The sequence below is a fragment of the Myotis davidii genome, unplaced genomic scaffold (genome assembly GCF_000327345.1).
Source record: "Myotis davidii unplaced genomic scaffold, ASM32734v1 scaffold497, whole genome shotgun sequence".
Lineage (NCBI taxonomy): Eukaryota > Metazoa > Chordata > Mammalia > Chiroptera > Vespertilionidae > Myotis > Myotis davidii.
In genome coordinates this window covers 4,144,722-4,159,084 of record NW_006288434.1, presented here as the reverse complement: position 1 = coordinate 4,159,084, position 14,363 = coordinate 4,144,722, and the positions used below count along the sequence as shown (strand labels likewise).

The 14,363-nt window shown below is 41.1% G+C and overlaps 1 long non-coding RNA gene across 2 annotated transcripts in view; it reads left to right on the top strand.

Moving 5' to 3' along the window:
• The window catches only part of LOC102767762, a 70,302-nt gene continuing 55,939 nt past the window's right edge, over positions 1-14,363 (top strand). Inside the window, exons 1-4 of one of the 2 annotated variants that reach the window (XR_001513285.1) lie at positions 1-68; positions 2,760-3,459; positions 7,236-7,382; positions 9,774-9,891. This is a non-coding gene — a long non-coding RNA (uncharacterized LOC102767762). The remainder of the gene's footprint in view (positions 69-2,759; positions 3,460-7,235; positions 7,383-9,773; positions 9,892-14,363) is intronic. The other variant, XR_435484.2, reaches the window with a different exon arrangement.

The window sequence follows — 14,363 nt, the reverse complement described above, 5'->3', positions numbered from 1 at the left end:
CGTCCGCCGTCCGCTGTCCGCCGGGGAATGTCCCTCCCCGGAGGGAGGCGCTCCCCCGCCCGCGCCCGGTTAGTGTCAATAGACCTCAGCCTTCCGCGGGGGCTGCGGGGAGCAGCCTGAGCCACAATATAACACCCTACGCAAGGGCTCGCGGAATATTTTCCGCTGACTCCCCCCCCCCCTTTCCTAATTTGTCAAAGTCGTTTAAGTATTGAGAATTCATATTTCAGTTCTTAGTGATACATTCGGAATTACTTTAGCTTTGTTCCATCCCCTCATATTCTTTTTAAAAAAAATGTATATTTTTATTGATCTCAGAGAGGAAGGGAGAGAAAGAGAGAGAGAAACATCAATGATGACAGAGTCATTGATTGGCTGCCTCATGCACATCCCACACCGCCCGCAACTTGGGCATGTCCCTGACCCGGGAATTGAACCCGTGACCTCCTGGCTCATAGGTTCATGCTCAACCACTGGGCCACACTAGCCGGGCCAGCCCCTTGTATTCTTTAAGCCAGTTCATATCCCTGAGTTTTTTTAACCTAAGCATGACTTGGCTATCAATTCTTAGTTGAGTAAATATTCAGTCCAGTCCGGGTCCATTCCTTCCTAGTTTATTTCTCTTCAAGATTTAAGTGTACTCTTCCTTGGAATACTGAGAAATGGAATGTGATAGATGCTGTACAGAATGTCCCTTTGCCATCTGTTACTTAACTAAATATATCGCCCTTTTGGGCTTTGTGTTAGTGTGTCTAATTTAAATTAGAAACAAAACAAGGAATCATGGTCTTTCAGATGGTACTTGGTGTCTTTGGTAACCCAGTAAATGTTTACCAATTAGAAAACTAAACAAGTGAAGCAATTTAAGTATCTTTAACGACGGAACTAAAAGGAAGTAATGGTGGGCATGTTTTATTTTCACATATTGGAAATTTTTAAGCTGTTAGACGTATATTCCTTTAAATGCTATTTGAAGGCTGCCAGCAATTTAATCAAAGGGGTAGTTTAAGCGTAAAGGTAGTACAAGAATAGTGATTTAAATGGATTTATGGAACAGTATTCATACATAATGTAATCCTTCTTGAAAACATGTCAACATGTTGAACACGTTTCAGAACAGATGGGGCATGGGCTTGGAAGGGGGTTTTGAGTAAAGAGGCTGTGCTGGGTGGGCGTGGCCTGGCACACTGCAATTGTCATATTTTCCAGGATGCCTCTTCCTGCTTGTCTTCTTGAAAAGTAGAGGGATTTCCTACTCTTCACTAAGGCAACGTAAGTCTATTAAGAAACAAATCTATTGAACATCTCCCCTTGAATCCCCAAAGGCACCTCAAACTTAGTCTGTCCAAGGCAGAATTTATCTTTTTCTCAAAACTTGCCTGTCTCACTCACCCAGGCCCAAGGCAGAAATCTAGGAATTTTCCCAGGAAACCCTCCTTTTGGCCACTTCCAATTCAAAATTAGCAACCATGTCCTACTTATGATACATTCTAAACACCCCTGCACTCACTCTGCTATTGGTTTCAACTTTGGCTGCACATGGATTACGTGGCGGAGCTTTTACAAATCCTGATGCCCAGGCTGCATCCACCAGTTAAATCAGAATCTCTGAGGAGGGCCCACAGGCGTCAGGGTTTTTAAGAATCACTCCCCAGATGATTCCAATGCACAGCCAAGGTTGAAAACCACTGCTACTGTCTCCTCATTTCCCACCGGATTACTGCAAACGCATAATAATTGGCCCCTGGTGCCTTAATGTTTGGCGGCCTTCTCCATTCTTCCTCTATTCTAATCCACTCAACATTAGTTTAATAAATACTTATTCAGTACCTGGTATGTTGGAGAGACAGATTTGTTGTTATAGGCACTGGGAATACAGTAATGAAAAAGACAGCCTTTGTTTCTGCTCTATGGAGCTTACATTCGGGGAGTGGGGAAGGGCCATGGGGCCGGGGGTTGGGAGAGGCAGAAACCAGGTAGGCTGTTACTTCCGTGTCTCAAACTGAAGTCCACTCTGCTGACATTTGAGCTGTGTTCTCCAGGACAAGAAGAAGGAAAACAAGAGATGGGGAAGGCAGACGGAATAGCAGGTGCAAAGGTACTAGCAAGACAAACTTGAGGCTGAAGTAGAGTGAGTAAGAGGGAATATGGCCCTAACCGGTTTGGCTCAGTGGATAGAGCGTCAGCCTGCGGACTTAAGGGTCCCAGGTTCGATTCTGGTCAAGGGCATGTACCTTGGTTTCGGGCACATCCCCAGTAGGGAGTGTGCAGGAGGCAGCTGATTGATGTTTCTAACTGTCTATCCCTCTCCCTTCCTCTCTATAAAAAATCAATAAAATACATTTTTTTAAAAAAGAGGGAATACAAAAGGCATGGGGTTAGAGAGATAGAGGGAGTCATTATTAAAGACCTTTGAAAGTTCTGATAAGCAGAATTCGAAATAGTTGGTACAATGTGTGATTGACTTACGTTGCAAAGGATCACTCTGGCCCTAGCTGGTTTGTTCAGTGATTAGCGTCGGCCGTGGACTAAAGGGTTGCGTGTTCGAATCTAGTCAAGGGCATATACCTCGTACCTTGGTTGCGGGCTCAATTCCTGGGTCTGGTTGGGGCACCTGCAGGAGGCAACCAATCAATGTGCCTCTCTCTCTGTCTCTCCCCCTCCTTTCTATACTCTAAAAAATCAACGTAAAAAATATTCTCCAGTGAGGATTAACAACAACAACAAAAAAGGATCACTCTGTTTGCTTTGTGGATCAGATTGTGAGAGAACAAGAGTGGAAGCAGGAAGACGAGTTAGGAGGCTACTGCAAGAATCCAGGAAAGAAATCATAGTTCTTTGGCCCAAGATGGAGAGAGAAGTGAATGGTCTCGGTATTTGTTTTAGAGGCAGAATCTGTAAGGCTGTGTAGAATGGAATAAAAATGGGGAATGAGTGAAAGAGAACAACAGGGCTACAATAATACCTACTCTTCATTGAGTACATAGTACATGTCAGGAACTGTTCTAAGTGCTTTATAAATATTAAGCCATTCAATTGTCATTAAAATCCTAAAAGGTAGGTGCTATTATTATCCCTTCAACGTCTTAGGATTTGAAGCTCCAGATCCTAAGTAATTTGCTCAAGTCATGTAGTTGGTAAGTGGCAGAGCTGGGATTTGGACCATACAGGCAGCCTGGCCCCTCCATTGGTGCCACAAAGTCTGAATTTCTTCAGCTACATCAAGTTTTTGTGGTACCATACATCCTCCTTTCTCCTGTCATTTTTTTTCTTCTTCTTCTTTCTTCCTACTTTCTTCTTCCTTCTCCTCCTCCTCCTCTTCTGCCTGGCTCAATTACATTAAACTTTGCTTGTTCTTACAGGCCAATTCAATCCACAGCAACCCTGTGCTCACCTCTGAAATTTGCTGTGTAAAGTACTTCATTGTTACGCGCAGGTCTTTCCCACTAAACTTTGAAGGTGAGGAACTTAATGCCAAGGAAAGAGCAAGGAAGCAAGCAAAGAAATCTAGCCATGCCCACATGGCATGCCTTCCCTAAACATTGGGAGACACAAAAATGGTAAAGCGTTGTCCTGTCATGATACAGGAGGACTGGGTAGGCTATTGGAGGCAGGAGGCTTTGCCTGGAGTTTGTTTCGCTGGGAAAAAAAATGCAACCAGGAGTTGGAGCTTGGGGCCTTTATTCCCACTGTCATTTAATGTGGTTTGGGGAGGCAGTCTTGGGACCTCATCTAGGAAGACCTGGGAGATTCTCAGTAGGCAGAGTTGACTCACTGGAATGTGCTACTTCCTGGCCACTCACCCTTATCCGTCATTATGTAAATAAATTTACTGAGGTCCAAGTTGGTTCCTTTTCTTTCTGGCAGGGTCATAGAAATTTCTTCCTATACGGTTCTTTCCTTTTTCTCCTCTACAAGGTTTCAGCATTTAGGTTCTAGCTGTGGGGCCGTGGGAAAGTTACAGAACTCCTCTGACCCACAGTGTTGAGCCCAATGTATACAGATGTGAAAGCTGTGCCCTGTGTTACCGCAGGACGTGCCGCAGACACAGATCACGCATGGTGCCCCGTGGATGTGCTCCAGAGTGGCCTTGCTAACACACCATGGCTCCTTCCTCTCCTCAGATTTCCTTAATGAATTCACTTTGGTCTATTACTTTGGGCCTTCATTAAGGGATTTATAAGAAAGTGCCATGGAGTTTGTGACTATAATAATCTCTCTAGCAAGATCTGGAAAGTATTTTTCCTTGGTTTTAGCACCTGATACAGTTATTTCCCTTGTTTATGATCTCTTTTGTTTTTGTCTTCTGAGTACGTAATTGTGGAACTAACAGTATTTCCCTTGGTTGTGAGAAAGCTTAGAGCCATATATGTGGCCTTCCGGCCTGTGTATAAGATCAAACAGGATGCGCTTTGTATACGTAACTCACTCCTGGCTTAAATTCTGTTTCCATTCCTTCACCAACTTCAGATTTTATTTTTCTGGCGCTATATTATATGTATCTGTAACCCATCTGTTACCCTTTTTGAAGCAAGACAGGTATTAAAAAAAAAATGTGTATGAACACATGCCCACAAACAAACTGGTCCTGATTGCTAGTTATATAACTGAAAGGGGTTATTTTTAAATGTACACAAAGAATAATTTTCTCACTTACAAGATATAGTTTTAACAAACGAATAACACTTATGTAATACTGGATTTAGCTTTCCGCATTATTCTCTAGAAAGTGAAAAGATTCCAAACAAAAGCAAACAGGAGATTGGGTTAATTTTCAAGCTGGGGTATTTTTAGATATGACCTAGAACCTTACACCGAATAATGTAATGAAGTACATTCACTCTTGAAATCACACAGCCTAATTAGGCAGCATTCAGGCTGTCACCTTCACAAGGAAATCCTGTGCTGATGGAGAGGAAGGCGGGTTAGGGAATCTGATAATAACGATGACCCATGAACAGGAGTCCTTGGTGACAAGTGTGTGGCCTCTAACAGTCTCTAGACAACTGTTCTTCCTGATGCCTTGACAACATCGTGGGGTCTTGGGGGCCAGTACCCTGTGGTTTGCAGCTGACATAAAACCACATGACAAAATTCACCTTAGTGAAATCACGGAGGAGTAACATTTTACAACTAGTTTACTTAGGAGGTTGCGCTGAATGTACAAGACTCAAAGCTAGATAGTCTATGGATGGAATACTAAGTTATTTTGTGAATAAATTGGGCATCTAGTTAAATCTGCTTCAAAAAATTTACTCCAAATCTACAGAGATCGTGTTCTCTATAGTGATTTCTGCCCCTCTTCAGCAATAAAGTGTTTTTGTTTATTTTAAAAATTAAGGTACGTACTTTTTTAAAGACATAGTGCTATTGTATATTTAAGAGACTACAGCAATTTTCAACGTTTTTATCTCATGGCACACATAAACTACTTACTAAAATTCTGCAGCATATATATATTTTGCTGATCTGACCCAAAAGTGTAATTTTGATTGATTTCCTTAAAAATTACAATAGTAATTACCTACCCTTTTTGCTCCAAAGTGACTTTATAAAAAATTAGGTGCCTATGCTGGTATATAAGGATTTTTGGTACCAAGAATTAACCAATCAGACACAGCCTTGTAATGTGATGTGACCAACAAGATGCAACTCTATTATATGAACTGTTTATTTATGCTTTAAGACAGCATTCACACTGGATGACTATTGTTGTGTTGACTGTTGTCATTATTTTTATTTGACAATATAAGGGAAAAGAGACCAGTGTCCCACTAAATAGTCAGGTATTACATGTTTTTAAAATTCTTACTAGCTTTTGAAAATACCAATCAAAAAATCACTGGTATATAATGTAAACATACTAACTTTTGTATGCCCTGAAAACTAAAATAATTGTGACTTGCTTTATTGCAATAGTTGCTTTATTATGGCAACCTCAATATCCCCAAGGTCTGCCTGTTACAGAGAGATGGATGTTCATAGATCAAGGTCCCATTACATCTGTTTCCTCATCTTTACAATGAGAGCAATAAAAGAACCTCTTTCTTGGGATTTCTGTGAGAATTAGATAAAATACTAACGATAAAGCATTTAGCAGAGTGCCTGGCACATAGTAATAGCTCAGTAAATATTATCAAAAGTGTTCTTTTCAGATGAACAATTGGTTTCACTGGCTTTTATTGGAAGATGGAGTATCATAGAACAATAGAATTTTAAAGAAAATTATTCCTCCCTGTAATAACATTTTTTGAAGTTTTATTATTACATTTTCCATTTCCTTTCAAATTGAGTTTAATATTTTTGGCAGGATCTCAGCACTGAAACAGTAAGAAGACAAAACATTTAAGCAGAGAGAGAACAGTGGGAAGAGGCAGTGTGGTATGAACTAACTCCTGCTGGAAGTGAACAGCCTGTTTGGCAGAGTGCTACCTTCGTCCTTCTTTTCTGCCATTTATCCTCCTCAGTGGAATTGTCACTTTAGCTCCATGTATGCTAGCTAGGAAACTCATCAGCAATTTCCAAAAATGTCTATTTCTAGGATGGTTTCAGTTTTAAAAATCACATCTACCTTTGCCAGGGGAATCCCATCAGAAATGTATTAGAAGACATATTTAAACAGTTATTTCCTAGCAAATGTGGTCAGAATCCAACATGGCTAATTGAAAGTCTCTGTGATCTAAAAAGATGGGCATGAGATGACATGTCATACCTTGAATGTATTAAATGATACTTGGGGATGGGGATGAGGGGCGCGGGATGGGTGGGGGTAGGGGGAGGAATTTAGAACCCTTGGTTAACTTGTTGACATTCATACTTGGGAATTTTCAAAGTGTGGAGCTAAAGTGACTGTGCCAAGCCAACATTCCTATCAGTGATCAAAGAGAATAAGATTTTTAAAATAGTTGGATAACTAAGCAAGGAAGAAAAATATCTGAAGTCTCAGGGCCAGAGATCTGTATTCAATTTCAAATAGTTTCTTAGGGGTTTTATATCCTGTGATAAAAGCAAAATTTTTAACCACTATGTCTCAAGGCCATGAGAGGAAAACTGAACAATTACTATGTGGCTGTGATTTTGAGATGGCTTTGTTCAAATAAAAATTCCCACACACTAAAACTGTGTTACCACATATTTTTTACCAAGAGGAGGAAGGTGCCTAATCCAGATGATTTTGTATATTGTTGTTCCATACATCACACAAGCTCTTTTATGTTATCTTCTTTGTGTTTCAGAGTTAAACAGAAGAGGAATAATTTAAGAGCAAGCATTTTGAGATTTCAAAACAATAATTGAGATATTCTATTTTCAGAAGTACAAATCTGCAGAGCAATCAGATTCAAGGATTTGGATGACTAAAGTAGATGATCAGTCATAAAGAGGTATTTCCTTTGTTTCCATCTTAATATTACTGACTTATAAATGCAATATGAAAATGAGTGTAGAGTTTTTTTGTTTTCCTTCAAAATGAACAATGAAGTCCCTTGAAATACTACATTTTGAAGATTAGGAAATCTGGAGGAGGGGGGAAGTTCCTTTAATTCTCTTCTCCTTTCAATCTCCACTCCCACCTCACTCCCATTTAACAATGAGTCACTATATTTTCTTTACTAGACTTCTCATGTACCTTTGCATTTATTTTTCACAAGTGAAAATTTTCCAGCCTGAGAAACCTAAATATGTGTATTTGAAAAATAAATGGCATGAAAAAATTTAAAACAAAATAAAAAGAAGTGTAGAGTTCAACAAGAGGCGATAAGAAAATTCATTCAAAAAATTCATCTTTTAAATAGGAAATCCTAGAAGGGAAAGTACATTTGATACTGAAGGCAAAGAACTTAAAAGGCTAAAGGGTCTTAGCAGAGAATTTGACTTTTGTTCTTACAAAGAGGCAAACACACAGTAATTCTGGATTTTGACTACCTGCTCATTTGTCCCTCCCTTCGACCTGGCTAGTCCCCTGGTTCTTGATCCTGGTCAAATTGTCATCTTTCCATTCTGGACAAGGTACCCATGGAATTCGGTTCTAGTTCTCTGCCCTCAGTAACTCCAAATCTCCAGCTTGTTCCTTGGGTCCTCAAGCCCAGTATTTACAAGATCTTGGCTCCATCCTACAGCATAGAAGATAGAACACAACTCAAGTAATTGATAGATTTTCCATCATTGTTATTAATCCATATTGCACAAAATATCTGCAGGTGTTTGTGATGGAATGTGGATTTGTGATTATTATTATATATAGCAAGTATTTATAGACGTTTATATGTGCATAAAGATCTGAATAGCTCATAATTTAAATGACATAAGACATGTCAGTCATGTCTTTAACTAATTACCTTCCTTTTCCCCTCCTTTTAAAAATTTATTTAGTTAACAAACCAGGCTACAAAGAAAAACAAATCACAGTCCATGTCTGAATAGTCACATAATTTAGAGTAAAAATTTGAGTTGGATGCTTAGCCTGTACAAAGCTATATGCTGCTACACTGATGTTTTAAAGAGGTTCTTTGTCCTAAAGTCCTCAGAAGTACTTGTAATTTCCTGACCTTGACAGTCTATTGCTGCCTTCATTCTGTCTCCACCCTTGACCCCATTTTCAGCCTTGCCTCCATTGCTCTCCCGTGCATATCAGACCCTCTTACCCCTTTTCCATTCTACTCTCTCGGTCATGTCAGTTCCCATCTGTCTGTTTTTCTGTTCTTGCTTCTGAACTTCAGAAAAATGATTCGCTTTAAATGCATGCCACCTAAACTCAAATTAGTAACCCCATTATTCATTTCTTATTTACTATTAACAAAGTCATTCCCAGCATTTCTCACTCTTCTAAGTCCCTATGCCCACACTCATTAATTTTATTTAACAAATATTAATTGAGAATCAACAATATGCCATGCACTGTCCTAGGTGATGGGTTTTACAGTAGGGGATAAAACAGGTCCATTCGCTGCCCTATCAAAATCTATAGTCTAGTGAGGGAAACAGAGTGGTTTCTCAGCCATGGCTGGATAGCTGAGTTGGTTAGAGCATTGTCCAGAACGCCAAGGTATCAAGGGTGAGGTACGGACAGAGCACATAAAAGAATCAACCAATGAGTGCATAAATAAGTGGAATAACAAATTGATGTCTTCTTCTCTCCCTTCCTCTCTCTAAAATCAATCAATAAAATATATTTTTTAAAAGTAGTTTCTCGCCCTTCCTTTACTGGAATATCCAGGTCTTTGGGGAAACATCAACCCCCTCACCCTCCCTTCCCACATGTCATCTCTCGCTTCCTCTTCTTCAAGTCTCTCTGTCTTTGGTCCAGACCCGGGGAAAATCCAGTATCATTTTCTTCCCCATGAGCTCTTGAATTCTTCCTTCTTTCCCCTTCTAAGACCTAACACCTTATGGTTCTTAATATTTTTTGTTCTGAAATAACTGATATTTATTTTAGACAGTTTAAACTGTTCACATTAAATACAAAACTGTATTTTGACTTTTATTTATTTTTTAATTTTTTGCCCCCGAACCCTCCCCGGCCTTCCTGCTGCAGTTTGACACTCTGTTTGAGGCAGCTCTGCCTCTGTATCTATTATTGTTCAAAAGTTTATAATGGTCTCAATTATCCATGAATGAGTGAGATCATGTGGTATTTTCCCTTATTTTGACTTTTTTTGATAAAAGAAATGTGGAGTATATTTGCTAATATCTTTAAATTTAGAATTGGCAGTTTCTTTGAGTGCTAATCTTATATTTTTCCTTCTGAATTCTGTGTTGGGTCCCAAAATAATCAGTATGCGAGCCAGTGGATTGACATTCTTGGATCCGGTCTAAACATTCTGATGAGCAGTTCCGCAGCAGATATGTCAGCATGACTTCTTTTTACATGATTTTATTTGGATTGCCTTCCAGGTACTTTCTTTCTATTTTGCTATGAAAAAGTCCCATACATCTAGGCTTGGGCTTTCAGTTTTTAATCTTAGACAGGCTAATAAATACAAAGAAAAATTATTTTCATTTTCTGATCTAATTTTGAATTGGTAAGGAAGAATGTTTCAGTATCTAAGAATTCTTACAAAATTTCCTGTTAGATTTAGTAATTACTTCTTATGCGCTATTTTTTTTGCATTGAGGAACCAGGAACCAGGCCTGGCGTGGGTCTGTCTCAGGTCAGCCGGTAGTGTATGGGTTCTTGACGTCATGCAGGAAAGATTTCACAAACAAGTCCAGGTGATTTTGAGAGTATGTTTATTTGAGCTGGGGACAGTGGAACAAAGGAAGGGCTTAAGGTAGAAGAAGCAACAGGAGAGAGAAAGTCAGAGGAAAAGGGGGCCTTGGAGACAAGTTCAGGGAGTAAGCCTGGGATAAGCTGCCACTGCCCACTACTCCCCTGGTTGCAAGTCTCGTGGGGCCCTTTAGAATTTAGGAGAAAGAGAGCAGAGATACAAGGTGTGGCCGTACTCTAGCTAGAGCTTGCCATGGGTCTTTTATCTTGAGGCTTTAATCTCTCTTTGGCTGGCCAGAATCCTAAGGGAGGTCTCAGGAGAGGGTCTTGCCAGAATATTCATGAGCTTCCAGGTGTGTTCAATATGTTAATTCATCAGAATGTACATATAGAGATCTGAGGCAGGGGGTGGGCTAGAAGGGGTCGATGGGGAAAAAGGGGACATACATAATACTTTCAACAATAAAATTTAAAAAAAATGTATATATAGAGATGTCAGGGGTTATTTTCTGGATGGATTTATTTTCAAAGAACGTCATCGAAGAGGGTCTGGGACCAGGCCGTTCTATCTGGGCACTGTCTAGAATGTGTAAACCGTTTGCTATTAGGTGTCCTTGGTTGGGGAAATTAAAACTTTGTGATTCATTGTCTGGCTGTAAATTGCTCAAATAGTTTGGCCTTGTTTAATTGTTTTGTCTCAATTTCCCTTATTTTGCGTGTCAAGGAATTTTCCTAGCTTCTTACAATCCTGCCACAATCCTGGGCAGTTGGAATCTACTCCTGGCACAATTTACCTCCCTTCTTTGGGTTAGGAAAGAGGCTCCACTTTTGACCACATCCTCAGTGTCCCAGTTGCACATTTTGTTTAATGATCGTAATTGACAGTTTCTCAGAGCCTCGAGCACTTGGGAACTCCTGGTGGGGAAGCCAGCTCAAGCTGTTAGGAGGGTGGTGTTGGGGCTGAGAGAGCATTGGAAATGAACTGAAGTAAAAGAGGCACCTCGTATCAGGGAGATGTCTGCAGTCAAAATCAAGTTCAGCCCTGGCCGGGTAGCTCAGATGGTTAGAGCATCATCCTGATACGCCAAGGTTCTGGATTTGATCCCCAGTCAAGGCATATTCCCTCGTATAAGAATCAACCAGTGAATGCATAAATAAGTGGAACAACAAATTGATATTTCTCTTTCTCAAATCAGTAAACAAAAATTTTTAAAAAATTATCAATTCCAAAGGACAAAGTGAATTTTACTTCACTTTGGAGTATGTCTACATGCAAAGGGTTCGTCTAAGAAGCCTGAGGTGACATGTAGGAATGCAAATCTTAGATCAGAGAGACCCTTAGAAATTCTGGAAGCAGGTATAGCCCCATGAAAGGTTCTTCTATGAACCAGATGAGGGAGTCATAAAGGAATCCGGACCCCTCAGATAACACAGGTACAGCACAGAGTCTTCAGTTCCAGTAAGAATGTTAGGGAGTAGGTATCTAGGAATGTGGGTGGGTAAAAGGCTCATCAGACCACTTGGTTACATGGTGATGGTTAGTCAGGGCTCCCACTAAAGGGCTCTATTCTAAAACATAGGCCAGCTGAGACGGATTCTAAATGCCCCCTAGAGCTGTCCTGGCTACTACTCTTTCTCCTCTCCCCTCTCCTCCCCTCCCCTCCCCTCCCCTTCCCTCCCCTCCTCCTTTTTGTTAATACTCACCCACAGATATTTTTCCATTGATTTTTAGAGAGAGTGGAAAGGAGGGGGAGAGACAGAGAGAAAGAGAAACATTGATGTGAGGAAGACACATCGACTGGTTGCCTCTCGTACACACCCCCACCAGCACTGGGGATTGAGCCTGCAACCGAGGTAGGTGCCCTTGACTGGAATTGAACCCGAGACCCTTCAGTCCGAGGGCTGACGCTCTAACCACTGAGAAAACAGGCTAAGGCCTGGCTATTACCCTTTCATTGGCCATGGGAGAGGGATGAAATGGTGTTCTTTCATCCAGAACAGTTGATACAAACTAAAGTGGGGGCAAAGGTTGCCAGTGACTGACCTGGAACCATAGGACAAAGCTCATCATCACACATGCACACACGCACTCACGCGCACACACACACACAGCTCTGGGCTAGAAAGGCTGCCCATTTATCAGTGGTACAACATGTGACAAAGGAGTTGGGTTAATAAGGGATCCATTCTTTTGTAGCAGAGTCTACAGGTCTTAAACCACCCGGTTTAAAGGGTCATGTTTTGGCAGGACCAAATCCAGGATGGGTCTGAAAGAAACAACAAGAAGAGATTTAAAAGAAAAAATAAGAAAGTTCCATTTTCTTGGCTAAAAAAAAAAACACACACACAAACCAACAAACCACACAGAAACATTACCACTTGCATAATTACAAAAGGCCTGACTTAGCAACCATTCACGAGAAAAAAAGACCTGGGTTTTTTGTTGGTAATAATAGTGTTAAAAAAAAATCCAATGAAGTCTTAAATTGCATTAGTATAACGTCCAGATAAAGGGAGCAAAAATAGCCCTGGCGAGGTGGCCCAGTCGGTTGGAGTGTCATTCTGTACACTAAAAAGGTCATGGGTTCAATTCCTGGTCAACACACATACCGAGGTTTTGGGATTTTGGTTGGGACATGTGTGCAGGAGGCAACCAATTGATGTTTCTCTGTCAACATTGTTTCTCTCTCTCTCTCTCATCAATAAGCATATCCTTAGGTGAGGATTTTTGAAAGGGAGCAAAAGATGGTCTCACTGAACTCAGCGGTGGTCAGGCCTCATCTGGAGGCGTAGTGCCTTTTAAGGAGACACACACACAAACGAGCATGAATCCAGAGAAAGACACTTAGGCTGGAAACCATGTCGCCTAATATGTAGTCAAAAGTACTCGTGGGCTTGGCCGAAAGAGAAAATGCTGTCAGGAATGTGTCTGCCGGCACTTAAAGGACCATCTGATGAGGTAGTAGCCTTAAGGTTTGTTAATCTATAGGGCAAGCTGAGAACTAGATTTCAGTTTAATGAAAAGCAGGCATTTTAAAAAATCAAATCTGTATGACAATAAAATTCAATACTTTGCAAAAGCATGAACTATCCATCACTGATCACATCCCAATGGATGTCAAATGGCCCTGTAATGGAGAGGGGAGGGGAGCTGAAGGTCTTCCCAGCCCCACGAGTCCATAATCATCTCAGCCACCCATGTTCCTACCTGAACTCCATCCCTTCCCATGTCTTCCAGGCTTTGCTCCCACAGTCTCCCTGTCTTCCGTAGCATCTTAACTTTTTCTTTCTCCAAAGATTCTTTCCAATTTTTATGTGTAAAGAAGGAAACAACTTCCCTGGGTCTTTGGTTTTGCTTAGAGTGGAGTTTGAAACGGCATTCTACTTTCTGTGGGGGACTGCCTTCCTGCCCCATTAGGGGTGATCATATGACCCTAGCCTGACCTATTAACGTTTTGAACATAGTTATTTCAAGGATGGGCACATGACCCAAGTTGTCCAATGAAAATCAGTTCTAAGATTTTTACTGGAACTATCAGGAACTGCCAGGGCCACTTATCTGTTCATCACAAAGCTGGAGTTGCCAGAAGCCAGCATGTGGAAAGAGGCTATCAGAGATGGAAGCCAGCACAAAAAGTGGGTGTGAGGACGGGGAACGGGAAAGAGAAACCTGATGATATTGTCCAATCTCCGACACTTTCCAGTGACACAAGCCAGTACATTCCCTCTTTGGTTTAGGCCGCTGACTCTTGAAGCCAGAGTAGTCTGAACAATATGCTTGTGCTTTCAGTTTCTTTCTAACTTCCCTCTTTTCTTCTCACTCCTTTGCATGGTTTCCAGGGCCCATAGCAACTTGGCCCTGCCCACCTCTCCGGCTTCATCTCTCCACAGTCTTCTCCACTTTGCTGAAGACACACAGCCCTGGTAGGGAATGGGCAGGCTGCCTCCGAGGCTGCATGGAGTCTGACCCCCTTGCAACATTTTTGCAAAGACCTTTCTTTTCACTCCTAAATGCTTTTGTCTCTGAGTCTGCCTTGCATATTGACCTGTCTATTTTTCTCTATGGCTTCTCCATTTTTCTGTTCTTTAGATTAGAATCTTGGTAGTCTAAGACATACTCCACATCTGGGCTAGATGCTGGTGATATAACAGGGATGTC